The sequence below is a fragment of the Phalangium opilio genome, unplaced genomic scaffold (assembly GCF_054372755.1).
Source record: "Phalangium opilio isolate 3A_F unplaced genomic scaffold, DU_Popi_V2 ptg000505l_1, whole genome shotgun sequence".
NCBI classification, from domain to species: domain Eukaryota; kingdom Metazoa; phylum Arthropoda; class Arachnida; order Opiliones; family Phalangiidae; genus Phalangium; species Phalangium opilio.
The window spans coordinates 447915-472920 of NW_028324239.1; the positions used below are offsets into that span (position 1 = coordinate 447915).

The window sequence follows — 25006 nt, forward strand, 5'->3', positions numbered from 1 at the left end:
GTCGCGTATTCTTCAAACTGTCTAAGAAACTCCGGTACGCTTTCGTTTTGCCTGCCATAAAAAGCTAGTCTCTCCGGGGGATCTAAACATTTTACGCCGCCTTGGCTAGCGATTGCCATATTCGAGAAAGATTGTAAAATTGAGGCTAAGAATGCCACCTGCTGTATAACTGGCTGTGGAGGCAATATTTGGGTTTGGGGTATCACTTGTGACTGTGAGACTACCTGAGGTTGTATCTGATATACTGGTTGTTTGCTAATTATTATTGGTTCCTGATATGTTTTAACTTGAGTCTCAAGCTTTTTCCTCAATCTGACTTGTTTTAATTGGGGTTTGACTAGATTTGGCCTTATTTAGGTCTAAGGTTTGTTCATTTTTTAAACAAGCATCATGTAAATCCGCGGTAGTCTACAGGGGGATAAACATAAGGAGCCCTTTTAATTCATTTCTTAAATTTCGCTTTATCATTACAAGTAACTCATTATCCGGTATTGGGGGATGTAGATTTTGGTTTACCCTTGCGAAATAACCGAAAAATTCATCTACTGACTCATTTGGTTTCTGTAGCCTGTTATTTAAATCTATTCTAACCTTAACTTCCTCATCCTCAATTTTATAGTGTCGTTTCAGTCTCCCTTTAAATTCGGGCCATCCCATTCCTTGAGGGAGGGATCGAAACCAATACGGGCATTTTCTAGTAAGAGGAGGGGCATAACATGCATTCTATCGTCCTCACTGATTTTATGGAATGTCGCGTATTCTTCAAACTGTCTAAGAAACTCCGGTACGCTTTAGTTTTGCCTGCCGTAAAAAGCTAGTCTCTCCGGGGGATCTAAACATTTAACGCCGCCTTGGCTAGCGATTGCCATATTCGAGAAAGATTGTAAAATTGAGGCTAAGAATGCTACCTGCTGTATAACTGGCTGTGGAGGCAATATTTGGGTTTGGGGTATCACTTGTGACTGTGAGACTACCTGAGGTTGTATCTGATATACTGGTTGTTTGCTAATTATTATTGGTTCCTGATATGTTTTAACTTGAGTCTCAAGCTTTTTCCTCAATCTGACTTGTTTTAATTGGGGTTTGACTAGATTTGGCCTTATTTAGGTCTAAGGTTTGTTCATTTTTTAAACAAGCATCATGTAAATCCGCGGTAGTCTACAGGGGGATAAACATAAGAAGCCCTTTTAATTCATTTCTTAAATTTCGCTTTATCATTACAAGTAACTCATTATCCGGTATTGGGGGATGTAGATTTTGGTTTACCCTTGCGAAATAACCGAAAAATTCATCTACTGACTCATTTGGTTTCTGTAGCCTGTTATTTAAATCTATTCTAACCTTAACTTCCTCATCCTCAATTTTATAGTGTCGTTTCAGTCTCCCTTTAAATTCGGGCCATCCCATTCCTTGAGGGAGGGATCGAAACCAATACGGGCATTTTCTAGTAAGAGGAGGGGCATAACATGCATTCTATCGTCCTCACTGATTTTATGGAATGTCGCGTATTCTTCAAACTGTCTAAGAAACTCCGGTACGCTTTAGTTTTGCCTGCCGTAAAAAGCTAGTCTCTCCGGGGGATCTAAACATTTAACGCCGCCTTGGCTAGCGATTGCCATATTCGAGAAAGATTGTAAAATTGAGGCTAAGAATGCTACCTGCTGTATAACTGGCTGTGGAGGCAATATTTGGGTTTGGGGTATCACTTGTGACTGTGAGACTACCTGAGGTTATATCTGATATACTGGTTGTTCGCTAATTATTATTGGTTCCTGATATGTTTTAACTTGAGTCTCAAGCTTTTTCCTCAATCTGACTTGTTTTAATTGGGGTTTGACTAGATTTGGGCTTATTTAGGTCTAAGGTTTGTTCATTTTTTAAACAAGCATCATGTAAATCCGCGGTAGTCTACAGGGGGATAAACATAAGGAGCCCTTTTAATTCATTTCTTAAATTTCGCTTTATCATTACAAGTAACTCATTATCCGGTATTGGGGGATGTAGATTTTGGTTTACCCTTGCGAAATAACCGAAAAATTCATCTACTGACTCATTTGGTTTCTGTAGCCTGTTATTTAAATCTATTCTAACCTTTGCTTCCTCATCCTCAATTTTATAGTGTCGTTTCAGTCTCCCTTTAAATTCGGGCCATCCCATTCCTTGAGGGAGGGATCGAAACCAATACGGGGCATTTTCTCGTAAGAGGAGGGGCATAACATGCATTCTATCGTCCTCACTGATTTTATGGAATGTCGCGTATTCTTCAAACTGTCTAAGAAACTCCGGTACGCTTTCGTTTTGCCTGCCGTAAAAAGCTAGTCTCTCCGGGGGATCTAAACATTTTACGCCGCCTTGGCTAGCGATTGCCATATTCGAGAAAGATTGTAAAATTGAGGCTAAGAATGCTACCTGCTGTATAACTGGCTGTGGAGGCAATATTTGGGTTTGGGGTATCACTTGTGACTGTGAGACTACCTGACGTTGTATCGGATATACTGGTTGTTCGCTAATTATTATTGGTTCCTGATATGTTTTAACTTGAGTCTCAAGCTTTTTCCTCAATCTGACTTGTTTTAATTGGGGTTTGACTAGATTTGGGCTTATTTAGGTCTAAGGTTTGTTCATTTTTTAAACAAGCATCATGTAAATCCGCGGTAGTCTACAGGGGGATAAACATAAGGAGCCCTTTTAATTCATTTCTTAAATTTCGCTTTATCATTACAAGTAACTCATTATCCGGTATTGGGGGATGTAGATTTTGGTTTACCCTTGCGAAATAACCGAAAAATTCATCTACTGACTCATTTGGTTTCTGTAGCCTGTTATTTAAATCTATTCTAACCTTAGCTTCCTCATCCTCAATTTTATAGTGTCGTTTCAGTCTCCCTTTAAATTCGGGCCATCCCATTCCTTGAGGGAGGGATCGAAACCAATACGGGGCATTTTCTCGTAAGAGGAGGGGCATAACATGCATTCTATCGTCCTCACTGATTTTATGGAATGTCGCGTATTCTTCAAACTGTCTAAGAAACTCCGGTACGCTTTCGTTTTGCCTGCCGTAAAAAGCTAGTATCTCCGGGGGATCTAAACATTTTACGCCGCCTTGGCTAGCGATTGCCATATTCGAGAAAGATTGTAAAATTGAGGCTAAGAATGCTACCTGCTGTATAACTGGCTGTGGAGGCAATATTTGGGTTTGGGGTATCACTTGTGACTGTGAGACTACCTGAGGTTGTATCTGATATACTGGTTGTTCGCTAATTATTATTGGTTCCTGATATGTTTTAACTTGAGTCTCAAGCTTTTTCCTCAATCTGACTTGTTTTAATTGGGGTTTGACTAGATTTGGGCTTATTTAGGTCTAAGGTTTGTTCATTTTTTAAACAAGCATCATGTAAATCCGCGGTAGTCTACAGGGGGATAAACATAAGGAGCCCTTTTAATTCATTTCTTAAATTTCGCTTTATCATTACAAGTAACTCATTATCCGGTATTGGGGGATGTAGATTTTGGTTTACCCTTGCGAAATAACCGAAAAATTCATCTACTGACTCATTTGGTTTCTGTAGCCTGTTATTTAAATCTATTCTAACCTTAGCTTCCTCATCCTCAATTTTATAGTGTCGTTTCAGTCTCCCTTTAAATTCGGGCCATCCCATTCCTTGAGGGAGGGATCGAAACCAATACGGGGCATTTTCTCGTAAGAGGAGGGGCATAACATGCATTCTATCGTCCTCACTGATTTTATGGAATGTCGCGTATTCTTCAAACTGTCTAAGAAACTCCGGTACGCTTTCGTTTTGCCTGCCGTAAAAAGCTAGTCTCTCCGGGGGATCTAAACCTTTTACGCCGCCTTGGCTAGCGATTGCCATATTCGAGAAAGATTGTAAAATTGAGGCTAAGAATGCGGCCTGTCGAGCACCTCCACTACTTGGATTGCTTTGTTGGGGTTGAGGGTTTGACCTTCCCGGGGGCTGACTATGGCCTTGAGCAGGAGGGGTTTGTGACATTCTTTGAGGGATATTTGGTACCTGTCTAGTGGGCCTCTGTGTCTGTCCGACAGCTACTGGATTAGCTATGTTTTGCATTTGTGTATGTTACCGAGCTACTATGTGGTATGGTTCCACACGGAGGGGTATTTGGTACTGTGATTGGAATAGTAGACATAATTGGGGGATTCATTTGACTAGTTGGGGCCCAATTACTCATAAATCTCTTCGCCCTAGTATATGAGCTCTCTTGAACTGTTTCGACTCTAGGGTTTGGTTGACTAGTTTGTGGGGGTTCAGTTAATTTAATCAAATCAGGGGTACTCCCTCCATATCTAGATTTGATTTTAATGGTCTCCTAGGGGTTGTCTATTTGTCTTGCGCGATTGAATAAGGCTAGGTTTCTAGCGCGTTTATTCGTCTCGTTTTCTACTTGATTTTGAATTGCTAAAGGGGGATTGTCTTCCTGATTATTTAAAAATCTACTTAAATCATAATTACTGTCCCATAGGGATTGATCATTAGGGTCAAAGGCACTAGCCATATTTGATTCGTTTAGTTGCGAGGGACGTAGGATATTTCCGAAAACGCGGTTAGGCTTAGCTTACGGCCACGTGTATCCCGAATTTTCCGATTCACGGGAGGAAACCGAAGAAATATCCGAATCCTTGTGTTCGCGATATAATTGTTTCTTTGGGCACGATTCGGGATTATTCATTTAAATTTTCAAAAATAATTAAATTCGAAAAATTGTTCTATTCGAAAAATAATTTGATTTGTCACGGGGTTTTATTCTAAAAATAAATAATACTAATTTAAATGAATAATATAATAAATATATTCTATGATTCAAATCGATTTAAATTTAAACTTGGGAAGCACGCCCTCGCATGTTCGAGAAGAAATTCCAAGATGGCGGCTATCTTACTCAAACTAGAACTAACCTGTCGCTAACACGCGAAACGGGCCAAAACCACCCCGACGGAGAAGAAAAGCGACGGGACGGGGAAAACAATAACCCATGTTCGAATCCTGGTCACGGCACCATTTGCAACGGACTGCCCCTGGGAAAATTAAATTGGCCGGACGTGAAGAGGGGAATTCCGTCACAGGACGTTAGGTAGCCCTGATTTAATAAAGGGGGACCTTGTGACAACGTTAAGTCTTAAAAAACGGGGGTTCTAAGATAGGCCTAATTTAATAACTTCCTCCCGTTGGAATTTAATAAAGAAATTATTCATACCTTCGGCTCACGTTGAGAATCAAAAACGAATTTAATAACTTTTTTAATTTACAAAAACTTCGCGAAAGTTTCCCGAGGGACGACGGCGCGAGTATAAAAACTTATCGCGGGTCGCGGGAAAGAGCTTCTCCCCGAAGACGGCTTCCGAAGACATGAAGTGAAGAGCAAGAGAGAGAGAGCCGTGTGTCTTGCACGGGCTTATATAGTACAAAAAGCATAAAGAAAGGGGGGAGGTAGAAGGAGAGAGAAGTATATGGGCTGAACATATTCACAGCGAAATTTCAAAGTTCAGCTCTCCGTCGTCTGCAACGGGGTCGAAGGGCGAAACTGTTGCAATATCGTTTACATATGCTTGAATTAAAGCAAAAAGTACAAACATAATGGTTTCAGTGGTTATATTTGAAAATAGTGAAAAAATACTCAAAATGTGCTTCTCTGGCCGAGAAACGTCGATTTTGAAAATGGTATTAAAAATCAAGAAACAATTTTATTTATTGATCAATCGAGATGAAATAACTTTTAATGAGTATTTTATAGGTATTTAAGCTGAATTCGGACAAAAATTTGTCCAGAAAAAAATGCATTCAAAAGTGTACTGAAAAAATCGCATGTTTTTTTTCTGCAAGATACAAAATCCGTGACAACGATTTCTTATTGAAAATTGAATTTTAAGAGTTTTTTGAATGAATATCGTTACATACGCTTGAATTAAAGCAAGAAGTGCAAAAATAATGGTTTCAGTGGTTATATTTGAAAATAGTGAAAAAATACTCAAAATGTGCTTCTCTGGCCGAGAAACGTCGATTTTGAAAATGGCATTAAAAATCAAGATTCATTTTTATTTATTGATCAATCGAGATGAAATCACTTTTAATGAGTATTTTATAGGTATTTAAGCTGAATTCGGTCAAAAATTTGTCCAGAAAAAAATGCATTCAAAAGTGTACCGAAAAAATCGCATGTTTTTTTTCAAGATAAAAAATCCGTGACAACGATTTCTTATTGAAAATTGAATTTTAAGTTTTTGGAATAAATATCGTTACATGTGCTTCAATTAAAGCAAGAAGTTCAAAAATAATGGCTTCAGTGGTTATATTTGAAAATAATGAAAAAATACTCAAAATGTGCTGCTCTGGCCGAGAAACGTCGATTTTGAAAATGGTATTAAAAATCAAGATACAATTTTATTTATTGATCAATCACTTTTAATAAGTATTTTATAGGTATTTAAGTTGAATTCGGTCAAAAATTTGTCCAGAAAAAAATGCATTCAAAAGTGTACCGAAAAAATCCATTTTTTTTTCTTCAAGTTACAAAATCCGTGACAACGATTTCTTATTGAAAATTGAATTTTAGCAGTTTTTTTGGATGAATGTCGTTACATATGCTTGAATTAAAGCAAAAACAAAAAGAAGATATGTTTGGTTTTTTCATATCTGGTGGAATTTAAAAGAGGAAACAAAAGTGACAAAGCCAACGGCACGCAGTGTTCCCAAGTACTGACTGCGCTCGACGCTGTTTAACTTCGGTGATCGGACGAGAACCGGTGTTTTCAGCGTGATATGGCCGTTGCCGAGAGTTCTAGTTAATAATACGAATTTAAATTAAGTGAGACAAATTAACCTTCATCATTTTAAAACAATAACAAAAAGAAAATATGTTTTCTTTTTGTTATTGTTTTTCATATCTATTGGAATTTAAAAGAGGAAAACAAAGTGAAAAAGCCAACGGCACGCAGTGTTCCTAAGTGGTCTCCCTCCCAAGTACTGACTGCGCTCGACACTGCTTAACTTCGGTGATCGGACGAGAACCGGTGTTTTCAGCGTTACATGGACGTTGCCGAGAGTTCTAGTTAATAATTCGAATTTAAATTAAGTGAGACAAATTAACCTTCATCTTTATATAACAATAACAAAAAGAAAATATGTTTGCTTTTTTCATATCTATTGGAATTTAAAAGAGGAAACAAAAGTGACAAAGCCAACGGCACGCAGTGTTCCCAAGTACTGACTACGCTCGACGCTGCTTAACTTCGGTGATCGGACGAGAACCGGTGTTTTCAGCGTGATATGGCCGTTGCCGAGAGTGCAGCGTCGAGCGCAGTCAGTACTTGGGAGGGAGACCAATTAGGAACACTGCGTGCCGTTGGCTTTTTCACTTTTTTTTTCCTCTTTTAAATTCCAATAGATATGAAAAAAGCAAACATATTTTCATTTTGTTATTGTTTAAAAAAATGAAGGTTAATTTGTCTCACTTAATTTAAATTCGAATTATTAACTAGCACTCTCGGCAACGGCCATATCACGCTGAAAACACCGTATCTCGTCCGATCACCGAAGTTAAGCAGCGTCGAGCGCAGTCAATACTTGGGAACACTGCGTGCCGTTGGCTTTGTCGCTTTTGTTTCCTCTTTTAAATTCCACCAGATATGAAAAAAGCAAACATATCTTCTTTTTGTTATTGTTTTATAAAGACGAAGGTTAATTAAATTCAAATTATTAAATAGCACTCTAGGCAACGGCCATATCACCCTGAAAACACCGGTTCTCGTCCGATCACCGAAGTTAAGCAGCGTCGAGCGCAGTCAGTGCTTGGGAGGAAGACCACTTAGGAAGAATGCGTGCCGTTGGCTTTTTCACTTTTTTTTTCCTCTTTTAAATTCCAATAGATATGAAAAAAGCAAACATTTTTTCATTTTGTTATTGTTTAAAAAAATGAAGGTTAATTTGTCTCACTTAATTTAAATTCGAATTATTAACTAGCACTCTCGGCAACGGCCATATCACGCTGAAAACACCGTATCTCGTCCGATCACCGAAGTTAAGCAGTGTCGAGCGCAGTCAGTACTTGGGAGGGAGACCACTTAGGAACACTGGGTGCCGTTGGCTTTTTCACTTTGTTTTCCTCTTTTAAATTCCAATAGATATGAAAAAAGAAAACATATCTTCTTTTTGTTATTGTTTTAAAATGATGAAGGTTATTTTGTCTCACTTAATTTAAATTCGTATTATTAACTAGCACTCTCGGCAACGGCCATATCACGCTGAAAACACCGGTTCTTGTCCGATCACCGAAGTTAAGCAGTGTCGAGCGCAGTCAGTACTTGGGAGGGAGACCACTTAGGAACACTGCGTGCCGTTGGCTTTTTCACTTTGTTTTCCTCTTTTAAATTCCAATAGATATGAAAAACAATAACAAAAAGAAAACATATTTTCTTTTTGTTATTGTTTTAAAATGATGAAGGTTAATTTGTCTCACTTAATTTAAATTCGTATTATTAACTAGAACTCTCGGCAACGGCCATATCACGCTGAAAACACCGGTTCTCGTCCGATCACCGAAGTTAAGCAGCGTCGAGCGCAGTCAGTACTTGGGAACACTGCGTGCCGTTGGCTTTTTCACTTTGTTTTCCTCTTTTAAATTCCAATAGATATGAAAAAAGAAAACATATCTTCTTTTTGTTATTGTTTTAAAATGATGAAGGTTAATTTGTCTCACTTAATTTAAATTAGTATTATTAACTAGCACTCTCGGCAACGGCCATATCACGCTGAAAACACCGGTTCTCGTCCGATCACCGAAGTTAAGCAGTGTCGAGCGCAGTCAGTACTTGGGAGGGAGACCACTTAGGAACACTGCGTGCCGTTGGCTTTTTCACTTTGTTTTCCTCTTTTAAATTCCAATAGATATGAAAAACAATAACAAAAAGAAAACATATTTTCTTTTTGTTATTGTTTTAAAATGATGAAGGTTAATTTGTCTCACTTAATTTAAATTCGTATTATTAACTAGAACTCTCGGCAACGGCCATATCACGCTGAAAACACCGGTTCTCGTCAGATCACCGAAGTTAAGCAGCGTCGAGTGCAGTCAGTGCTTGGGAGGAAGACCACTTAGGAAGAATGCGTGCCGTTGCCTTTTTCACTTTTTTTTTCCTCTTTTAAATTCCAATAGATATGAAAAAAGCAAACATATTTTCATTTTGTTATTGTTTAAAAAAATGAAGGTTAATTTGTCTCACTTAATTTAAATTCGAATTATTAACTAGCACTCTCGGCAACGGCCATATCACGCTGAAAACACCGTATCTCGTCCGATCACCGAAGTTAAGCAGCGTCAAGCGCAGTCAGTACTTGGGAACACTGCGTGCCGTTGGCTTTGTCACTTTTGTTTCCTCTTTTAAATTCCACCAGATATGAAAAAAAGCAAACATATCATCTTTTTGTTATTGTTTTATAAAGATGAAGGTTAATTAAATTCAAATTATTAAATAGCACTCTCGGCAACGGCCTTATCACGCTGAAAACACCGGTTCTCGTCCGATCACCGAAGTTAAGCAGTGTCGAGCGCAGTCAATACTTGGGAGGGAGACCACTTAGGAACACTGCGTGCCGTTGGCTTTTTCACTTTGTTTTCCTCTTTTAAATTCCAATAGATATGAAAAAAGAAAACATATTTTCTTTTTGTTATTGTTTTAAAATGATGAAGGTTAATTTGTCTCACTTAATTTAAATTCGTATTATTAACTAGCACTCTCGGCAACGGCCATATCACGCTGAAAACACCGGTTCTCGTCCGATCACCGAAGTTAAACAGCGTCGAGCGCAGTCAGTACTTGGGAGGGTGACCACTAAGGAACACTGCGTGCCGTTGGCTTTTTCACTTTTTTTTCCTCTTTTAAATTCCAATAGATATGAAAAAAGCAAACATATTTTCTTTTTATTATTGTTTTAAAAAGATGAAGGTTAATTTGTCTCACCTAATTTAAATTCGAATTATTAACTAGCACTCTCGGCAACGGCCATATCACGCTGAAAACACCGGTTCTCGTCCGATCACCGAAGTTAAGCAGTGTCGAGCGCAGTCAGTACTTGGGAGGGAGACCACTTAGGAACACTGCGTGCCGTTGGCTTTTTCACTTTGTTTTCCTCTTTTAAATTCCAATAGATATGAAAAACAATAACAAAAAGAAAACATATTTTCTTTTTGTTATTGTTTTAAAATGATGAAGGTTAATTTGTCTCACTTAATTTAAATTCGTATTATTAACTAGAACTCTCGGCAACGGCCATATCACGCTGAAAACACCGGTTTTCGTCCGATCACCGAAGTTAAGCAGTGTCGAGCGCAGTCAGTACTTGGGAGGGAGACCTCTTAGGAACACTGCGTGCCGTTGGCTTTTTCACTTTGTTTTCCTCTTTTAAATTCCAATAGATATGAAAAACAATAACAAAAAGAAAACATATTTTCTTTTTGTTATTGTTTTAAAATGATGAAGGTTAATTTGTCTCACTTAATTTAAATTCGTATTATTAACTAGAACTCTCGGCAACGGCCATATCACGCTGAAAACACCGGTTCTCGTCCGATCACCGAAGTTAAGCAGCGTCGAGCGCAGTCAGTACTTGGGAACACTGCGTGCCGTTGGCTTTTTCACTTTGTTTTCCTCTTTTAAATTCCAATAGATATGAAAAAAGAAAACATATCTTCTTTTTGTTATTGTTTTAAAATGATGAAGGTTAATTTGTCTCACTTAATTTAAATTAGTATTATTAACTAGCACTCTCGGCAACGGCCATATCACGCTGAAAACACCGGTTCTCGTCCGATCACCGAAGTTAAGCAGTGTCGAGCGCAGTCAGTACTTGGGAGGGAGACCACTTAGGAACACTGCGTGCCGTTGGCTTTTTCACTTTGTTTTCCTCTTTTAAATTCCAATAGATATGAAAAACAATAACAAAAAGAAAACATATTTTCTTTTTGTTATTGTTTTAAAATGATGAAGGTTAATTTGTCTCACTTAATTTAAATTCGTATTATTAACTAGAACTCTCGGCAACGGCCATATCACGCTGACAACACCGGTTCTCGTCCGATCACCGAAGTTAAGCAGCGTCGAGCGCAGTCAGTGCTTGGGAGGAAGACCACTTAGGAAGAATGCGTGCCGTTGCCTTTTTCACTTTTTTTTCCTCTTTTAAATTCCAATAGATATGAAAAAAGCAAACATATTTTCATTTTGTTATTGTTTAAAAAAATGAAGGTTAATTTGTCTCACTTAATTTAAATTCGAATTATTAACTAGCACTCTCGGCAACGGCCATATCACGCTGAAAACACCGTATCTCGTCCGATCACCGAAGTTAAGCAGCGTCAAGCGCAGTCAGTACTTGGGAACACTGCGTGCCGTTGGCTTTGTCACTTTTGTTTCCTCTTTTAAATTCCACCAGATATGAAAAAAAGCAAACATATCATCTTTTTGTTATTGTTTTATAAAGATGAAGGTTAATTAAATTCAAATTATGAAATAGCACTCTCGGCAACGGCCTCATCACGCTGAAAACACCGGTTCTCGTCCCATCACCGAAGTTAAGCAGTGTCGAGCGCAGTCAGTACTTGGGAGGGAGACCACTTAGGAACACTGCGTGCCGTTGGCTTTTTCACTTTGTTTTCATCTTTTAAATTCCAATAGATATGAAAAAAGAAAACATATTTTCTTTTTGTTATTGTTTTAAAATGATGAAGGTTAATTTGTCTCACTTAATTTAAATTCGTATTATTAACTAGCACTCTCGGCAACGGCCATATCACGCTGAAAGCACCGGTTCTCGTCCGATCACCGAAGTTAAACAGCGTCGAGCGCAGTCAGTACTTGGGAGGGTGACCACTAAGGAACACTGCGTGCCGTTGGCTTTTTCACTTTTTTTTCCTCTTTTAAATTCCAATAGATATGAAAAAAGCAAACATATTTTCTTTTTATTATTGTTTTAAAAAGATGAAGGTTAAATTGTCTCACTTAATTTAAATTCGAATTATTCACTAGCACTCTCGGCAACGGCCATATCACGCTGAGAACACCGGTTCTAGTCCGATCACCGAAGTTAAACATAGTCGAGCGCAGTCAGTACTTGGGAGGGTGACCACTTAGGAACACTGCGTGCCGTTGGCTTTTTCACTTTTTTTTCCTCTTTTAAATTCCAATAGATATGAAAAAAGCCAACATATTTTCTTTTTATTATTGTTTTAAAAAGATGAAGGTTAATTTGTCTCACTTAATTTAAATTCGAATTATTAACTAGCACTCTCGGCAACGGCCATATCACGCTGAAAACACCGTATCTTGTCCGATCACCGAAGTTAAGCAGCGTCGAGCGCAGTCAGTGCTTGGGAGGAAGACCACTTAGGAAGAATGCGTGCCGTTGGCTTTTTCACTTTTTTTTCCTCTTTTAAATTCCAATAGATATGAAAAAAGCAAACATATTTTCATTTTGTTATTGTTTAAAAAAATGAAGGTTAATTTGTCTCACTTAATTTAAATTCGAATTATTAACTAGCACTCTCGGCAACGGCCATATCACGCTGAAAACACCGTATCTCGTCCGAACACCGAAGTTAAGCAGCGTCGAGCGCAGTCAGTACTTGGGAACACTGCGTGCCGTTGGCTTTGTCACTTTTGTTTCCTCTTTTAAATTCCACCAGATATGAAAAAAGCAAACATATCATCTTTTTGTTATTGTTTTATAAAGATGAAGGTTAATTAAATTCAAATTATTAAATAGCACTCTCGGCAACGGCCTTATCACGCTGAAAACACCGGTTCTCGTCCGATCACCGAAGTTAAGCAGCGTCGAGCGCAGTCAGTACTTGGGTGGGAGACCAATTAGGAACACTGCGTGCCGTTGGCATTTTCACTTTTCTTCCTCTTTTAAATTCCAATAGATATGAAAAAAGCAAACATATTATCTTTTTGTTATTGTTTTATAAAGATGAAGGTTAATTTGTCTCACTTAATTTAAATACGTATTATTAAATAGCACTCTCGGCAACGGCCATATCACGCTGAAAACACCGGTTCTCGTCCGATCACCGAAGTTAAACAGCGTCGAGCGCAGTCAGTACTTGGGAGGGTGACCACTAAGGAACACTGCGTGCCGTTGGCTTTTTCACTTTTTTTTCCTCTTTTAATTCCTAAGTGGTCACCCTCCCGAGTACTGACTGCGCTCGACGCTGTTTAACTTCGGTGATCGGACGAGAACCGGTGTTTTCAGCGTGATATGGCCGTTGCCGAGAGTGCTAGTTAATAATACGAATTTAAATTAAGTGAGACAAATTAACCTTCATCATTTTAAAACAATAACAAAAAGAAAATATGTTTTCTTTTTTCATATCTATTGGAATTTAAAAGAGGAAAACAAAGTGAAAAAGCCAACGGCACGCAGTGTTCCTAAGTGGTCTCCCTCCCAAGTACTGACTGCGCTCGACACTGCTTAACTTCGGTGATCGGACGAGAACCGGTGTTTTCAGCGTTATATGGACGTTGCCGAGAGTGCTAGTTAATAATTCGAATTTAAATTAAGTGAGACAATTTAACCTTCATTTTTTTAAACAATAACAAAATGAAAATATGTTTGCTTTTTTCATATCTATTGGAATTTAAAAGAGGAAAAAAAAGTGAAAAAGCCAACGGCACGCATTCTTCCTAAGTGGTCTTCCTCCCAAGCACTGACTGCGCTCGACGCTGCTTAACTTCGGTGATCGGACGAGAACCGGTTTTTTCAGGGTGATATGGCCGTTCCCGAGAGTGCTATTTAGTAATTTGAATTTAATTAACCTTCATCTTTATAAAACAATAACAAAAAGATGATATGTTTGCTTTTTTTCATATCTGGTGGAATTTAAAAGAGGAAACAAAAGTGACAAAGCCAACGGCACGCAGTGTTCCCAAGTACTGACTGCGCTCGACGCTGCTTAACTTCGGTGATCGGACGAGATACGGTGTTTTCAGCGTGATATGGCCGTTGCCGAGAGTGCTAGTTAATAATTCGAATTTAAATTAAGTGAGACAAATTAACCTTCATTTTTTTAAACAATAACAAAATGAAAATATGTTTGCTTTTTTCATATCTATTGGAATTTAAAAGAGGAAAAAAAGTGAAAAAGCCAACGGCACGCATTCTTCCTAAGTGGTCTTCCTCCCAAGCACTGACTGCGCTCGACGCTGCTTAACTTCGGTGATCGGACGAGAACCGGTTTTTTCAGGGTGATATGGCCGTTGCCGAGAGTGCTATTTAGTAATTTGAATTTAATAAACCTTCATCTTTATAAAACAATAACAAAAAGAAGATATGTTTGCTTTTTTCATATCTGGTGGAATTTAAAAGAGGAAACAAAAGTGACAAAGCCAACGGCACGCAGTGTTCCCAAGTACTGACTACGCTCGACGCTGTTTAACTTCGGTGATCGGACTAGAACCGGTGTTTTCAGCGTGATATGGCCGTTGCCGAGAGTGCTAGTTAATAATTCGAATTTAAATTAAGTGAGACAATTTAACCTTCATCTTTTTAAAACAATAATAAAAAGAAAATCTGTTTGCTTTTTTCATATCTTTTGGAATTTAAAAGAGGAAAAAAAAGTGAAAAAGCCAACGGCACGCAGTGTTCCTTAGTGGTCACCCTCCCAAGTACTGACTGCGCTCGACGCTGTTTAACTTCGGTGATCGGACGAGAACCGGTGTTTTCAGCGTGATATGGCCGTTGCCGAGAGTGCTAGTTAATAATACGAATTTAAATTAAGTGAGACAAATTAACCTTCATCATTTTAAAACAATAACAAAAAGAAAATATGTTTTCTTTTTTCATATCTATTGGAATTTAAAAGAGGAAAACAAAGTGAAAAAGCCAACGGCACGCAGTGTTCCTAAGTGGTCTCCCTCCCAAGTACTGACTGCGCTCGACACTGTTTAACTTCGGTGATCGGACGAGAACCGGTGTTTTCAGCGTGATATGGCCGTTGCCGAGAGTGCTAGTTAATAATTCGAATTTAAATTAAGTGAGACAAATTAACCTTCATTTTTTTAAACAATAACAAAATGAAAATATGTTTGCTTTTTTCATATCTATTGGAATTTAAAAGAGGAAAAAAAAGTGAAAAAGCCAACGGCACGCATTCTTCCTAAGTGGTCTTCCTCCCAAGCACTGACTGCGCTCGACGCTGCTTAACTTCGGTGATCGGACGAGAACCGGTTTTTTCAGGGTGATATGGCCGTTGCCGAGAGTGCTATTTAGTAATTTGAATTTAATAAACCTTCATCTTTATAAAACAATAACAAAAAGAAGATATGTTTGCTTTTTTCATATCTGGTGAAATTTAAAAGAGGAAACAAAAGTGACAAAGCCAACGGCACGCAGTGTTCCCAAGTACTGACTACGCTCGACGCTGTTTAACTTCGGTGATCGGACTAGAACCGGTGTTTTCAGCGTGATATGGCCGTTGCCGAGAGTGCTAGTTAATAATTCGAATTTAAATTAAGTGAGACAATTTAACCTTCATCTTTTTAAAACAATAATAAAAAGAAAATATGTTTGCTTTTTTCATATCTATTGGAATTTAAAAGAGGAAAAAAAGTGAAAAAGCCAACGGCACGCAGTGTTCCTTAGTGGTCACCCTCCCAAGTACTGACTGCGCTCGACGCTGTTTAACTTCGGTGATCGGACGAGAACCGGTGTTTTCAGCGTTTTATGGACGTGTCCGAGAGTGCTAGTTAATAATTCGAATTTAAATTAAGTGAGACAAATTAACCTTCATCTTTATAAAACAATAACAAAAAGAAAATATGTTTGCTTTTTTCATATCTATTGGAATTTAAAAGAGGAAAAAAAGTGAAAATGCCAACGGCACGCAGTGTTCCTAATTGGTCTCCCTCCCAAGTACTGAATGCGCTCGACGCTGCTTAACTTCGGTGATCGGACGAGAACCGGTGGTTTCAGCGTGATAAGGCCGTTGCCGAGAGTGCTATTTAATAATTTGAATTTAATTAACCTTCATCTTTATAAAACAATAACAAAAAGATGATATGTTTGCTTTTTTTCATATCTGGTGGAATTAAAAAGAGGAAACAAAAGTGACAAAGCCAACGGCACGCAGTGTTCCCAAGTACTGACTGCGCTCGACGCTGCTTAACTTCGGTGATCGGACGAGATACGGTGTTTTCAGCGTGATATGGCCGTTGCCGAGAGTGCTTGTTAATAATTCGAATTTAAATTAAGTGAGACAAATTAACCTTCATTTTTTTAAACAATAACAAAATGAAAATATGTTTGCTTTTTTCATATCTATTGGAATTTAAAAGAGGAAAAAAAATGAAAAAGCTAACGGCACGCATTCTTCCTAAGTGGTCTTCCTCCCAAGCACTGACTGCGCTCGACGCTTCTTAACTTCGGTGATCGGACGAGAACCGGTTTTTTCAGGGTGATATGGCCGTTGCCGAGAGTGCTATTTAATAATTTGAATTTAATTAACCTTCATCTTTATAAAACAATAACAAAAAGAAGATATGTTTGCTTTTTTCATATCTGGTGGAATTTAAAAGAGGAAACAAAAGAGACAAAGCCAACGGCACGCAGTGTTCCCAAGTACTGACTGCGCTCGACGCTGCTTAACTTCGGTGATCGGACGAGATACGGTGTTTTCAGCGTGATATGGCCGTTGCCGAGAGTGCTAGTTAATAATTCGAATTTAAATTAAGTGAGACAAATTAACCTTCATTTTTTTAAACAATAACAAAATGAAAATATGTTTGCTTTTTTCATATCTATTGGAATTTAAAAGAGGAAAAAAAATGAAAAAGCTAACGGCACGCATTCTTCCTAAGTGGTCTTCCTCCCAAGCACTGACTGCGCTCGACGCTGCTTAACTTCGGTGATCGGACGAGAACCGGTTTTTTTCAGGGTGATATGGCCGTTGCCGAGAGTGCTATTTAATAATTTGAATTTAATTAACCTTCATCTTTATAAAACAATAACAAAAAGATATGTTTGCTTTCTTCATATCTGGTGGAATTTAAAAGAGGAAACAAAAGTGACAAAGCCAAAGGCACGCAGTGTTCCCAAGTACTGACTACGCTCGACGCTGCTTAACTTCGGTGATCGGACGAGAACCGGTGTTTTCAGCGTGATATGGCCGTTGCCGAGAGTGCTAGTTAATAATTCGAATTTAAATTAAGTGAGACAAATTAACCATCATTTTTTTAAACAATAACAAAATGAAAATATGTTTGCTTTTTTCATATCTATTGGAATTTAAAAGAGGAAAAAAAAGTGAAAAAGCCAACGGCACGCATTCTTCCTAAGTGGTCTTCCTCCCAAGCACTGACTGCGCTCGACGCTTCTTAACTTCGGTGATCGGACGAGAACCGGTGTTTTCAGGGTGATATGGCCGTTGCCGAGAGTGCTATTTAATAATTTGAATTTAATTAACCTTCATCTTTATAAAACAATAACAAAAAGAAGATATGTTTTCTTTTTTCATATCTGGTGGAATTTAAAAGAGGAAACAAAAGTGACAAAGCCAACGGCACGCAGTGTTCCCAAGTACTGACTACGCTCGACGCTGTTTAACTTCGGTGATCGGACTAGAACCGGTGTTTTCAGCGTGATATGGCCGTTGCCGAGAGTGCTAGTTAATAATTCGAATTTAAATTAAGTGAGACAATTTAACCTTCATCTTTTTAAAACAATAATAAAAAGAAAATATGTTTGCTTTTTTCATATCTATTGGAATTTAAAAGAGGAAAAAAAAGTGAAAAAGCCAACGGCACGCAGTGTTCCTAAGTGGTCACCCTCCCAAGTACTGACTGCGCTCGACGCTGTTTAACTTCGGTGATCGGACTAGAACCGGTGTTTTCAGCGTGATATGGCCGTTGCCGAGAGTGCTAGTTAATAATTCGAATTTAAATTAAGTGAGACAAATTAACCTTCATCTTTATAAAACAATAACAAAAAGAAAATATGTTTGCTTTTTTCATATCTATTGGAATTTAAAAGAGGAAAAAAAGTGAAAATGCCAACGGCACGCAGTGTTCCTAATTGGTCTCCCTCCCAAGTACTGACTGCGCTCGACGCTGCTTAACTTCGATGATCGGACGAGAACCGGTGTTTTCAGCGTGATAAGGCCGTTGCCGAGAGTGCTATTTAATAATTTGAATTTAATTAACCTTCATCTTTATAAAACAATAACAAAAAGATGATTTGTTTGCTTTTTTTCATATCTGGTGGAATTAAAAAGAGGAAACAAAAGTGACAAAGCCAACGGCACGCAGTGTTCCCAAGTACTGACTGCGCTCGACGCTGCTTAACTTCGGTGATCGGACGAGATACGGTGTTTTCAGCGTGATATGGTTGTTGCCGAGAGTGCTAGTTAATAATTCGAATTTAAATTAAGTGAGACAAATTAACCTTCATTTTTTTAAACAATAACAAAATGAAAATATGTTTGCTTTTTTCATATCTATTGGAATTTAAAAGAGGAAAAAAAAAGTGAAAAAGCCAACGGCACGCATTTTTCCTAAGTGGTCTTCCTCCCAAGCACTGACTGCGCTCGACGCTGCTTAACTTCGGTGATCGGACGAGAACCGGTTTTTTCAGGGTGATATGGCAGTTGCCGAGAGTGCTATTTAATAATTTGAATTTAATTAACCTTCATCTTTATAAAACAATAACAAAAAGATATGTTTGCTTTTTTCATATCTGGTGGAATTTAAAAGAGGAAACAAAAGTGACAAAGCCAAAGGCACGCAGTGTTCCCAAGTACTGACTACGCTCGACGCTGCTTAACTTCGGTGATCGGACGAGAACCGGTGTTTTCAGCGTGATATGGCCGTTGCCGAGAGTGCTAGTTAATAATTCGAATTTAAATTAAGTCAGACAAATTAACCTTCATTTTTTTAATTAATAACAAAATGAAAATATGTTTGCTTTTTTCATATCTATTGGAATTTAAAAGAGGAAAAAAAAGTGAAAAAGCCAACGGCACGCATTCTTCCTAAGTGGTCTTCCTCCCAAGCACTAACTGCGCTCGACGCTGCTTAACTTCGGTGATAGGACGAGAACCGGTGTTTTCAGGGTGATATGGCCGTTGCCGGGAGTGCTATTTATTAATTTGTATTTAATTAACCTTCATCTTTATAAAACAATAACAAAAAGAAGATATGTTTGCTTTTTTCATATCTGGTGGAATTTAAAAGAGGAAACAAAAGTGACAAAGCCAACGGCACGCAGTGTTCCCGAGTACTGACTGCGCTCGACGCTGTTTAACTTCGGTGATCGGACGAGAACCGGTGTTTTCAGCGTGATATGGCCGTTGCCGAGAGTGCTAGTTAATAATTCGAATTTAAATTAAGTGAGACAATTTAACCTTCATCTTTTTAAAACAATAATAAAAAGAAAATATGTTTGCTTTTTTCATATCTATTGGAATTTAAAAGAGGAAAAAAAAGTGAAAAAGCCAACGGCACGCAGTGTTCCTAAGTGGTCACCCTCCCAAGTACTGACTGCGCTCGACGCTGTTTAACTTCGGTGATCGGACTAGAACCGGTGTTTTCAGCGTGATATGGCCGTTGCCGAGAGTGCTAGTTAATAATTCGAATTTAAATTAAGTGAGACAAATTAACCTTCATCTTTTTAAAACAATAACAAAAAAAATATGTTTGCTTTTTTCATATCTATTGGAATTTAAAAGTGAAAAAAAAGTGAAAAAGCCAACGGAACGCAGTGTTCCTAAGTGGTCTCCCTCCCAAGTACTGACTGCGCTCGACGCTGCTTAACTTCGGTGATCGGACGAGAACCAGTGTATTCAGCGTGATATGGCCGTTGCCGAGAGTGCTATTTTATAATTAGAATTTAATTAGCCTTCATCTTTATAAAACTATAACAAAAAGAAGATATGTTTGTTTTTCTCATATCTGGTGGAATTTAAAAGAGGAAATAAAAGTGACAAAGCCAACGGCACGCAGTGTTCCCAAGTACTGACTGCGCTCGACGCTGCTTAACTTCGGTGATCGGACGAGAATTGGTGTTTTCAGGGTGATATGGCCGTTGCCGAGAGTGCTATTTAATAATTTGAATTTATTTAACCTTCATCTTTATAAAACAATAACAAAAAGATATGTTTGCTTTTTTTTCATATCTGGTGGAATTTAAAAGAGGAAATAAAAGTGGCAAGGCCAAGGGCACGCAGTGTTCCCAAATACTGACTGCGCTCGACGCTGCTTAACTTCGGTGATCGGACGAGAACCGGTGTTTTCAACGTGATATGGCCATTGCCGAGAGTGCTAGTTAATAATTCGAATTTAAATTAAGTGAGACAAATTAACCTTCATCTTTATAAAACAATAACAAAAAGAAAATATGTTTGCTTTTTTTTCATATCTATTGGAATTTAAAAGAGGAAAAAAAGTGAAAAAGCCAACGGCACGCAGTGTTCCTAAGTGGTCTCCCTCCCAAGTACTGACTGCGCTCGACACTGCTTAACTTCGGTGATCGGACGAGAACCGGAGTTTTCAGCGTGATATGGCCGTTGCCGAGAGTGCTAGTTAATAATTCGAATTTAAATTAAGTGAGACAAATTAACCTTCATCTTTATAAAACAATAACAAAAAGAAAATATGTTTACTTTTTTCATATCTATTGGAATTTAAAAGTGGAAAAAAAAGTGAAAAAGCCAACGGCACGCAGTGTTCCTAATTGGTCTCCCTCCCAAGTACTGACTGCGCTCGACGCTGTTTAACTTCGGTGATCGGACTAGAACCGGTGTTTTCAGCATGATATGGCCGATGCCGAGAGTGCTAGTTAATAATTCGAATTTAAATTAAGTGAGACAAATTTACCTTCATCATCTTAAAACAATAACGTAAAGAAAATATGTTTGCTTTTTTCATATCTATTGGAATGTAAAAGAGGAAAAAAAGTGAAAAAGCCAACGGCACGTAGTGTTCCTAAGTGGTCTCCCTCCCAAGTACTGACTGCGCTCGACGCTGCTTAACTTCGGTGATCGGACGAGAACCAGTGTATTCAGCGTGATATGGCCGTTGCCGAGAGTGCTATTTTATAATTAGAATTTAATTAGCCTTCATCTTTATAAAACTATAACAAAAAGAAGATATATTTTTTTTTTTTTCATATCTGGTGGAATTTAAAAGAGGAAATAAAAGTGACAAAGCCAACGGCACGCAGTGTTCCCAAGTACTGACTGCGCTCGACACTGCTTAACTTCGGTGATCGGACGAGAACCGGTGTTTTTAGCGTGATATGGCCGTTGCACCGAGAGTGCAATTTAATAATTTGAATGTAATTAACCTTCATCTTTATAAAACAATAACAAAAAGATGATATGTTTGCTTTTTTCATATCTGGTGGAATTTAAAAGAGGAAACAAAAGTGACAAAGCCAACGGCACGCAGTGTTCCCAAGTACTGACTGCGCTCGACGCTGTTTAACTTCGGTGATCGGACGAGAACCGGTGTTTTCAGCGTGATATGGCCGTTGCCGAGAGTGCTAGTTAATAATTCGAATTTAAATTAAGTGAGACAAATTAACCTTCAACTTTATAAAACAATAACAAAAAGAAAATATATATTTTCTTTTTTTCATATCTATTGGAATTTAAAAGAGGAAAAAAAAAGTGAAAAAGCCATCGGCACGCATTGTTCATAAGTGGTGTCCCTCCCAAGTACTGACTGCACTCGACGCTGCTTAATTTCGATGATCGGACGAGAACCGGTTTTTTCAGGGTGATATGGCCGTTGCCGAGAGTGCTATTTAATAATTTGAATTTAATTAACCTTCATCTTTATAAAACAATAACAAAAAAGAAGATATGTTTGCTTTTTTCATATCTGGTGGAATTTAAAAGAGGAAACAAAAGTGACAAAGCCAACGGCACGCAGTGTTCTCAAGTACTGACTGCGCTCGACGCTGCTTAACTTCGGTGATCGGACGAGAACCGCTGTTTTCAGCGTGATATGGCCGTTGCCGAGAGTGCTATTTAATAATTTGAATTTATTTAACCTTCATCTTTATAAAACAATAACAAAAAGATATGTTTGCTTTTTTTTCATATCTGGTGGAATTTAAAAGAGGAAATAAAAGTGACAAGGCCAAGGGCACGCAGTGTTCCCAAATACTGAGTGCGCTCGACGCTGCTTAACTTCGGTGATCGGACGAGAACCGGTGTTTTCAACGTGATATGGCCATTGCCGAGAGTGCTAGTTAATAATTCGAATTTAAATTAAGTGAGACAAATTAACCTTCATCTTTATAAAACAATAACAAAAAGAAAATATTTTTGCTATTTTCATATCTATTGGAATTTAAAAGAGGAAAAAAAAAGTGAAAAAGCCATCGGCACGCATTGTTCATAAGTGGTGTCCCTCCCAAGTACTGACTGCACTCGACGCTGCTTAATTTCGATGATCGGACGAGAACCGGTGTTTTCAGCTCGATATGGCCGTTGCCGAGAGTGCTATTTATTAATTTGAATTTAATTAACCTTCATCTTTATAAAACAATAACAAAAAAGAAGATATGTTTGCTTTTTTCATATCTGGTGGAATTTAAAAGAGGAAAAAAAAGTGACAAAGCCAACGGCACGCAGTGTTCCCAAGTACTGACTGCGCTCGACGCTGCTTAACTTCGGTGATCGGACGAGAACCGCTGTTTTCAGCGTGATATGGCCGTTGCCGAGAGTGCTAGTTAATAATTCGAATTTAAATTAAGTGAGACAAATTAACCTTCATCTTTATAAAACAATAACAAAAAGAAAATATGTTTGTTTTTTTTTCATATCTATTGGAATTTAAAAGAGGAAAAAAAGTGAAAAAGCCAACGGCACGCAGTGTTCCTAAGTGGTCTCCCTCCCAAGTACTGACTGCGCTCGACACTGCTTAACTTCGGTGATCGGACGAGAACCGGAGTTTTCAGCGTGATATGGCCGTTGCCGAGAGTGCTAGTTAATAATTCGAATTTAAATTAAGTGAGAAAAATTAACCTTCATCTTTATAAAACAATAACAAAAAGAAAATATGTTTACTTTTTTCATATCTATTGGAATTTAAAAGTGGAAAAAAAAGTGAAAAAGCCAACGGCACGCAGTGTTCCTAATTGGTCTCCCTCCCAAGTACTGACTGCGCTCGACGCTGTTTAACTTCGGTGATCGGACTAGAACCGGTGTTTTCAGCATGATATGGCCGTTGCCGAGAGTGCTAGTTAATAATTCGAATTTAAATTAAGTGAGACAAATTAACCTTCATCATCTTAAAACAATAACAAAAAGAAAATATTTTTGCTATTTTCATATCTATTGGAATTTAAAAGAGGAAAAAAAAAGTGAAAAAGCCATCGGCACGCATTGTTCATAAGTGGTGTCCCTCCCAAGTACTGACTGCACTCGACGCTGCTTAATTTCGATGATCGGACGAGAACCGGTTTTTTCAGGGTGATATGGCCGTGTCCGAGAGTGCTATTTAATAATTTGAATTTAATTAACCTTCATCTTTATAAAACAATAACAAAAAAGAAGATATGTTTGCTTTTTTCATATCTGGTGGAATTTAAAAGAGGAAACAAAAGTGACAAAGCCAACGGCACGCAGTGTTCCCAAGTACTGACTGCGCTCGACGCTGCTTAACTTCGGTGATCGGACGAGAACCGCTGTTTTCAGCGTGATATGGCCGTTGCCGAGAGTGCTAGTTAATAATTCGAATTTAAATTAAGTGAGACAAATTAACCTTCATCTTTATAAAACAATAACAAAAAGAAAATATGTTTGTTTTTTTTCATATCTATTGGAATTTAAAAGAGGAAAAAAAGTGAAAAAGCCAACGGCACGCAGTGTTCCTAAGTGGTCTCCCTCCCAAGTACTGACTGCGCTCGACACTGCTTAACTTCGGTGATCGGACGAGAACCGGAGTTTTCAGCGTGATATGGCCGTTGCCGAGAGTGCTAGTTAATAATTCGAATTTAAATTAAGTGAGAAAAATTAACCTTCATCTTTATAAAACAATAACAAAAAGAAAATATGTTTACTTTTTTCATATCTATTGGAATTTAAAAGTGGAAAAAAAAGTGAAAAAGCCAACGGCACGCAGTGTTCCTAATTGGTCTCCCTCCCAAGTACTGACTGCGCTCGACGCTGTTTAACTTCGGTGATCGGACTAGAACCGGTGTTTTCAGCATGATATGGCCGTTGCCGAGAGTGCTAGTTAATAATTAATAAAAACTGTCTTTGTACACAAAGACGCTAAAAAGGAAGAGATAAGTGTAGAAAATTAACTGTTTGAAGTAACAGATATTCAAATTTTCATTTTTGAAGACGTGATTATAAAACATCAATTATTTGAAAAAATTTCTTATCTTAGTTTTTTTCACCAAAATTCCTTAAGTAAAATATTTTATCCTCAAACATGTTCATCATTTGAAAAATAGAACACGTATGCATTTTATTTTGTTTTTGAAATTTAGAGTTAGTTTGAGTATTCGGGCCTATAATGAGAATAAAATGGACAGAAAATCGTTGATAGCAGACAAAATAAAACAAGCATGAAAACTTAACAAAACGTGTTCGTTAATTTTAAAGTTTTCGAAGTTTCAAAAATTGACGTGATGTATATCTCTCAAATGATCACGATCAAGCTACAGATCCTTTTGACTCTAATAACTACATCACAGTCAAAGGGCGAATGTAATTTTCGGTTCGCAATATTTTCAATTTTAAAATATAAAAATAAATTCTTCTAGCTCTATTTTTCAGATATCCGAGTATTTGAACTTCCTCGAAGCAAATGTTTCTAGAAAATAAAAAGTAGTATTAAGGTAGTTTCTCTGAAATTTTTGTGAAAAAAACTAAGATAAGAAATTTTTTAAAATAATTGATGTTTTATAATCACGTCTTCAAAAATGAAAATTTGAATATCTGTTACTTCAAACAGTTAATTTTCTACACTTAT

At 37.8% G+C, this 25006-nt stretch overlaps 13 non-coding genes and 48 pseudogenes across 13 annotated transcripts; 20 read left to right on the top strand and 41 right to left on the bottom strand.

Moving 5' to 3' along the window:
• Positions 1 to 6703: 6703 nt before the first annotated feature.
• LOC149589760 (5S ribosomal RNA) lies at positions 6704 to 6806 on the bottom strand (annotated as a pseudogene).
• Positions 6807 to 6954: 148 nt separating this feature from the next.
• On the bottom strand, positions 6955 to 7073 carry LOC149589761 (5S ribosomal RNA; annotated as a pseudogene).
• A 137-nt stretch (positions 7074 to 7210) lies between these two features.
• On the bottom strand, positions 7211 to 7313 carry LOC149589762 (5S ribosomal RNA; annotated as a pseudogene).
• A 432-nt stretch (positions 7314 to 7745) lies between these two features.
• LOC149589763 (5S ribosomal RNA) lies at positions 7746 to 7864 on the top strand (annotated as a pseudogene).
• Positions 7865 to 8001: 137 nt separating this feature from the next.
• LOC149589764 (5S ribosomal RNA) lies at positions 8002 to 8120 on the top strand (annotated as a pseudogene).
• Positions 8121 to 8257: 137 nt separating this feature from the next.
• LOC149589765 (5S ribosomal RNA) lies at positions 8258 to 8376 on the top strand (annotated as a pseudogene).
• A 148-nt stretch (positions 8377 to 8524) lies between these two features.
• LOC149589766 (5S ribosomal RNA) lies at positions 8525 to 8627 on the top strand (annotated as a pseudogene).
• Positions 8628 to 8764: 137 nt separating this feature from the next.
• LOC149589767 (5S ribosomal RNA) lies at positions 8765 to 8883 on the top strand. Its single transcript, XR_016379598.1, has one exon. It is a non-coding gene; the product is annotated as a 5S ribosomal RNA (ribosomal RNA).
• A 148-nt stretch (positions 8884 to 9031) lies between these two features.
• Positions 9032 to 9150, top strand: LOC149589768 (5S ribosomal RNA; annotated as a pseudogene).
• A 363-nt stretch (positions 9151 to 9513) lies between these two features.
• Positions 9514 to 9632, top strand: LOC149589769 (5S ribosomal RNA; annotated as a pseudogene).
• A 137-nt stretch (positions 9633 to 9769) lies between these two features.
• LOC149589770 (5S ribosomal RNA) lies at positions 9770 to 9888 on the top strand. Its single transcript, XR_016379605.1, has one exon. It is a non-coding gene; the product is annotated as a 5S ribosomal RNA (ribosomal RNA).
• A 137-nt stretch (positions 9889 to 10025) lies between these two features.
• Positions 10026 to 10144, top strand: LOC149589771 (5S ribosomal RNA). The gene has a single exon (XR_016379599.1). It is a non-coding gene; the product is annotated as a 5S ribosomal RNA (ribosomal RNA).
• A 148-nt stretch (positions 10145 to 10292) lies between these two features.
• LOC149589772 (5S ribosomal RNA) lies at positions 10293 to 10411 on the top strand (annotated as a pseudogene).
• Positions 10412 to 10559: 148 nt separating this feature from the next.
• Positions 10560 to 10662, top strand: LOC149589773 (5S ribosomal RNA; annotated as a pseudogene).
• Positions 10663 to 10799: 137 nt separating this feature from the next.
• On the top strand, positions 10800 to 10918 carry LOC149589774 (5S ribosomal RNA). Its single transcript, XR_016379601.1, has one exon. It is a non-coding gene; the product is annotated as a 5S ribosomal RNA (ribosomal RNA).
• Positions 10919 to 11066: 148 nt separating this feature from the next.
• Positions 11067 to 11185, top strand: LOC149589775 (5S ribosomal RNA; annotated as a pseudogene).
• A 362-nt stretch (positions 11186 to 11547) lies between these two features.
• LOC149589776 (5S ribosomal RNA) lies at positions 11548 to 11666 on the top strand (annotated as a pseudogene).
• Positions 11667 to 11803: 137 nt separating this feature from the next.
• LOC149589777 (5S ribosomal RNA) lies at positions 11804 to 11922 on the top strand. The gene has a single exon (XR_016379609.1). It is a non-coding gene; the product is annotated as a 5S ribosomal RNA (ribosomal RNA).
• A 137-nt stretch (positions 11923 to 12059) lies between these two features.
• On the top strand, positions 12060 to 12178 carry LOC149589778 (5S ribosomal RNA; annotated as a pseudogene).
• Positions 12179 to 12315: 137 nt separating this feature from the next.
• On the top strand, positions 12316 to 12434 carry LOC149589779 (5S ribosomal RNA; annotated as a pseudogene).
• Positions 12435 to 12570: 136 nt separating this feature from the next.
• On the top strand, positions 12571 to 12673 carry LOC149589780 (5S ribosomal RNA; annotated as a pseudogene).
• A 122-nt stretch (positions 12674 to 12795) lies between these two features.
• Positions 12796 to 12914, top strand: LOC149589781 (5S ribosomal RNA). The gene has a single exon (XR_016379618.1). It is a non-coding gene; the product is annotated as a 5S ribosomal RNA (ribosomal RNA).
• A 136-nt stretch (positions 12915 to 13050) lies between these two features.
• Positions 13051 to 13169, top strand: LOC149589782 (5S ribosomal RNA). Its single transcript, XR_016379606.1, has one exon. It is a non-coding gene; the product is annotated as a 5S ribosomal RNA (ribosomal RNA).
• A 263-nt stretch (positions 13170 to 13432) lies between these two features.
• On the bottom strand, positions 13433 to 13551 carry LOC149589783 (5S ribosomal RNA; annotated as a pseudogene).
• A 136-nt stretch (positions 13552 to 13687) lies between these two features.
• Positions 13688 to 13806, bottom strand: LOC149589784 (5S ribosomal RNA; annotated as a pseudogene).
• Positions 13807 to 14167: 361 nt separating this feature from the next.
• LOC149589785 (5S ribosomal RNA) lies at positions 14168 to 14286 on the bottom strand (annotated as a pseudogene).
• Positions 14287 to 14408: 122 nt separating this feature from the next.
• LOC149589786 (5S ribosomal RNA) lies at positions 14409 to 14511 on the bottom strand (annotated as a pseudogene).
• Positions 14512 to 14648: 137 nt separating this feature from the next.
• On the bottom strand, positions 14649 to 14767 carry LOC149589787 (5S ribosomal RNA). The gene has a single exon (XR_016379607.1). It is a non-coding gene; the product is annotated as a 5S ribosomal RNA (ribosomal RNA).
• Positions 14768 to 14904: 137 nt separating this feature from the next.
• Positions 14905 to 15023, bottom strand: LOC149589788 (5S ribosomal RNA). The gene has a single exon (XR_016379616.1). It is a non-coding gene; the product is annotated as a 5S ribosomal RNA (ribosomal RNA).
• A 136-nt stretch (positions 15024 to 15159) lies between these two features.
• On the bottom strand, positions 15160 to 15278 carry LOC149589789 (5S ribosomal RNA; annotated as a pseudogene).
• A 122-nt stretch (positions 15279 to 15400) lies between these two features.
• Positions 15401 to 15503, bottom strand: LOC149589790 (5S ribosomal RNA; annotated as a pseudogene).
• A 136-nt stretch (positions 15504 to 15639) lies between these two features.
• Positions 15640 to 15758, bottom strand: LOC149589791 (5S ribosomal RNA; annotated as a pseudogene).
• Positions 15759 to 15894: 136 nt separating this feature from the next.
• LOC149589792 (5S ribosomal RNA) lies at positions 15895 to 16013 on the bottom strand (annotated as a pseudogene).
• Positions 16014 to 16374: 361 nt separating this feature from the next.
• On the bottom strand, positions 16375 to 16493 carry LOC149589793 (5S ribosomal RNA; annotated as a pseudogene).
• A 360-nt stretch (positions 16494 to 16853) lies between these two features.
• LOC149589794 (5S ribosomal RNA) lies at positions 16854 to 16973 on the bottom strand (annotated as a pseudogene).
• A 119-nt stretch (positions 16974 to 17092) lies between these two features.
• Positions 17093 to 17195, bottom strand: LOC149589795 (5S ribosomal RNA; annotated as a pseudogene).
• A 136-nt stretch (positions 17196 to 17331) lies between these two features.
• Positions 17332 to 17450, bottom strand: LOC149589796 (5S ribosomal RNA; annotated as a pseudogene).
• A 122-nt stretch (positions 17451 to 17572) lies between these two features.
• On the bottom strand, positions 17573 to 17675 carry LOC149589797 (5S ribosomal RNA; annotated as a pseudogene).
• Positions 17676 to 17812: 137 nt separating this feature from the next.
• On the bottom strand, positions 17813 to 17931 carry LOC149589798 (5S ribosomal RNA; annotated as a pseudogene).
• Positions 17932 to 18067: 136 nt separating this feature from the next.
• On the bottom strand, positions 18068 to 18186 carry LOC149589799 (5S ribosomal RNA; annotated as a pseudogene).
• A 363-nt stretch (positions 18187 to 18549) lies between these two features.
• On the bottom strand, positions 18550 to 18668 carry LOC149589800 (5S ribosomal RNA; annotated as a pseudogene).
• A 119-nt stretch (positions 18669 to 18787) lies between these two features.
• LOC149589801 (5S ribosomal RNA) lies at positions 18788 to 18890 on the bottom strand (annotated as a pseudogene).
• Positions 18891 to 19026: 136 nt separating this feature from the next.
• On the bottom strand, positions 19027 to 19145 carry LOC149589802 (5S ribosomal RNA; annotated as a pseudogene).
• A 122-nt stretch (positions 19146 to 19267) lies between these two features.
• On the bottom strand, positions 19268 to 19370 carry LOC149589803 (5S ribosomal RNA; annotated as a pseudogene).
• Positions 19371 to 19507: 137 nt separating this feature from the next.
• LOC149589804 (5S ribosomal RNA) lies at positions 19508 to 19626 on the bottom strand (annotated as a pseudogene).
• A 134-nt stretch (positions 19627 to 19760) lies between these two features.
• Positions 19761 to 19879, bottom strand: LOC149589805 (5S ribosomal RNA; annotated as a pseudogene).
• Positions 19880 to 20225: 346 nt separating this feature from the next.
• LOC149589806 (5S ribosomal RNA) lies at positions 20226 to 20328 on the bottom strand (annotated as a pseudogene).
• A 138-nt stretch (positions 20329 to 20466) lies between these two features.
• On the bottom strand, positions 20467 to 20585 carry LOC149589807 (5S ribosomal RNA). The gene has a single exon (XR_016379638.1). It is a non-coding gene; the product is annotated as a 5S ribosomal RNA (ribosomal RNA).
• Positions 20586 to 20722: 137 nt separating this feature from the next.
• Positions 20723 to 20841, bottom strand: LOC149589808 (5S ribosomal RNA; annotated as a pseudogene).
• A 136-nt stretch (positions 20842 to 20977) lies between these two features.
• On the bottom strand, positions 20978 to 21096 carry LOC149589809 (5S ribosomal RNA). The gene has a single exon (XR_016379603.1). It is a non-coding gene; the product is annotated as a 5S ribosomal RNA (ribosomal RNA).
• A 124-nt stretch (positions 21097 to 21220) lies between these two features.
• Positions 21221 to 21323, bottom strand: LOC149589810 (5S ribosomal RNA; annotated as a pseudogene).
• Positions 21324 to 21447: 124 nt separating this feature from the next.
• On the bottom strand, positions 21448 to 21550 carry LOC149589811 (5S ribosomal RNA; annotated as a pseudogene).
• Positions 21551 to 21691: 141 nt separating this feature from the next.
• Positions 21692 to 21810, bottom strand: LOC149589812 (5S ribosomal RNA; annotated as a pseudogene).
• A 123-nt stretch (positions 21811 to 21933) lies between these two features.
• Positions 21934 to 22036, bottom strand: LOC149589813 (5S ribosomal RNA; annotated as a pseudogene).
• A 362-nt stretch (positions 22037 to 22398) lies between these two features.
• On the bottom strand, positions 22399 to 22517 carry LOC149589814 (5S ribosomal RNA; annotated as a pseudogene).
• Positions 22518 to 22640: 123 nt separating this feature from the next.
• On the bottom strand, positions 22641 to 22743 carry LOC149589815 (5S ribosomal RNA; annotated as a pseudogene).
• A 138-nt stretch (positions 22744 to 22881) lies between these two features.
• On the bottom strand, positions 22882 to 23000 carry LOC149589816 (5S ribosomal RNA). Its single transcript, XR_016379571.1, has one exon. It is a non-coding gene; the product is annotated as a 5S ribosomal RNA (ribosomal RNA).
• Positions 23001 to 23137: 137 nt separating this feature from the next.
• On the bottom strand, positions 23138 to 23256 carry LOC149589817 (5S ribosomal RNA; annotated as a pseudogene).
• A 380-nt stretch (positions 23257 to 23636) lies between these two features.
• On the bottom strand, positions 23637 to 23739 carry LOC149589818 (5S ribosomal RNA; annotated as a pseudogene).
• Positions 23740 to 23876: 137 nt separating this feature from the next.
• LOC149589819 (5S ribosomal RNA) lies at positions 23877 to 23995 on the bottom strand. The gene has a single exon (XR_016379572.1). It is a non-coding gene; the product is annotated as a 5S ribosomal RNA (ribosomal RNA).
• A 137-nt stretch (positions 23996 to 24132) lies between these two features.
• On the bottom strand, positions 24133 to 24251 carry LOC149589820 (5S ribosomal RNA; annotated as a pseudogene).
• Positions 24252 to 25006: the final 755 nt, after the last annotated feature.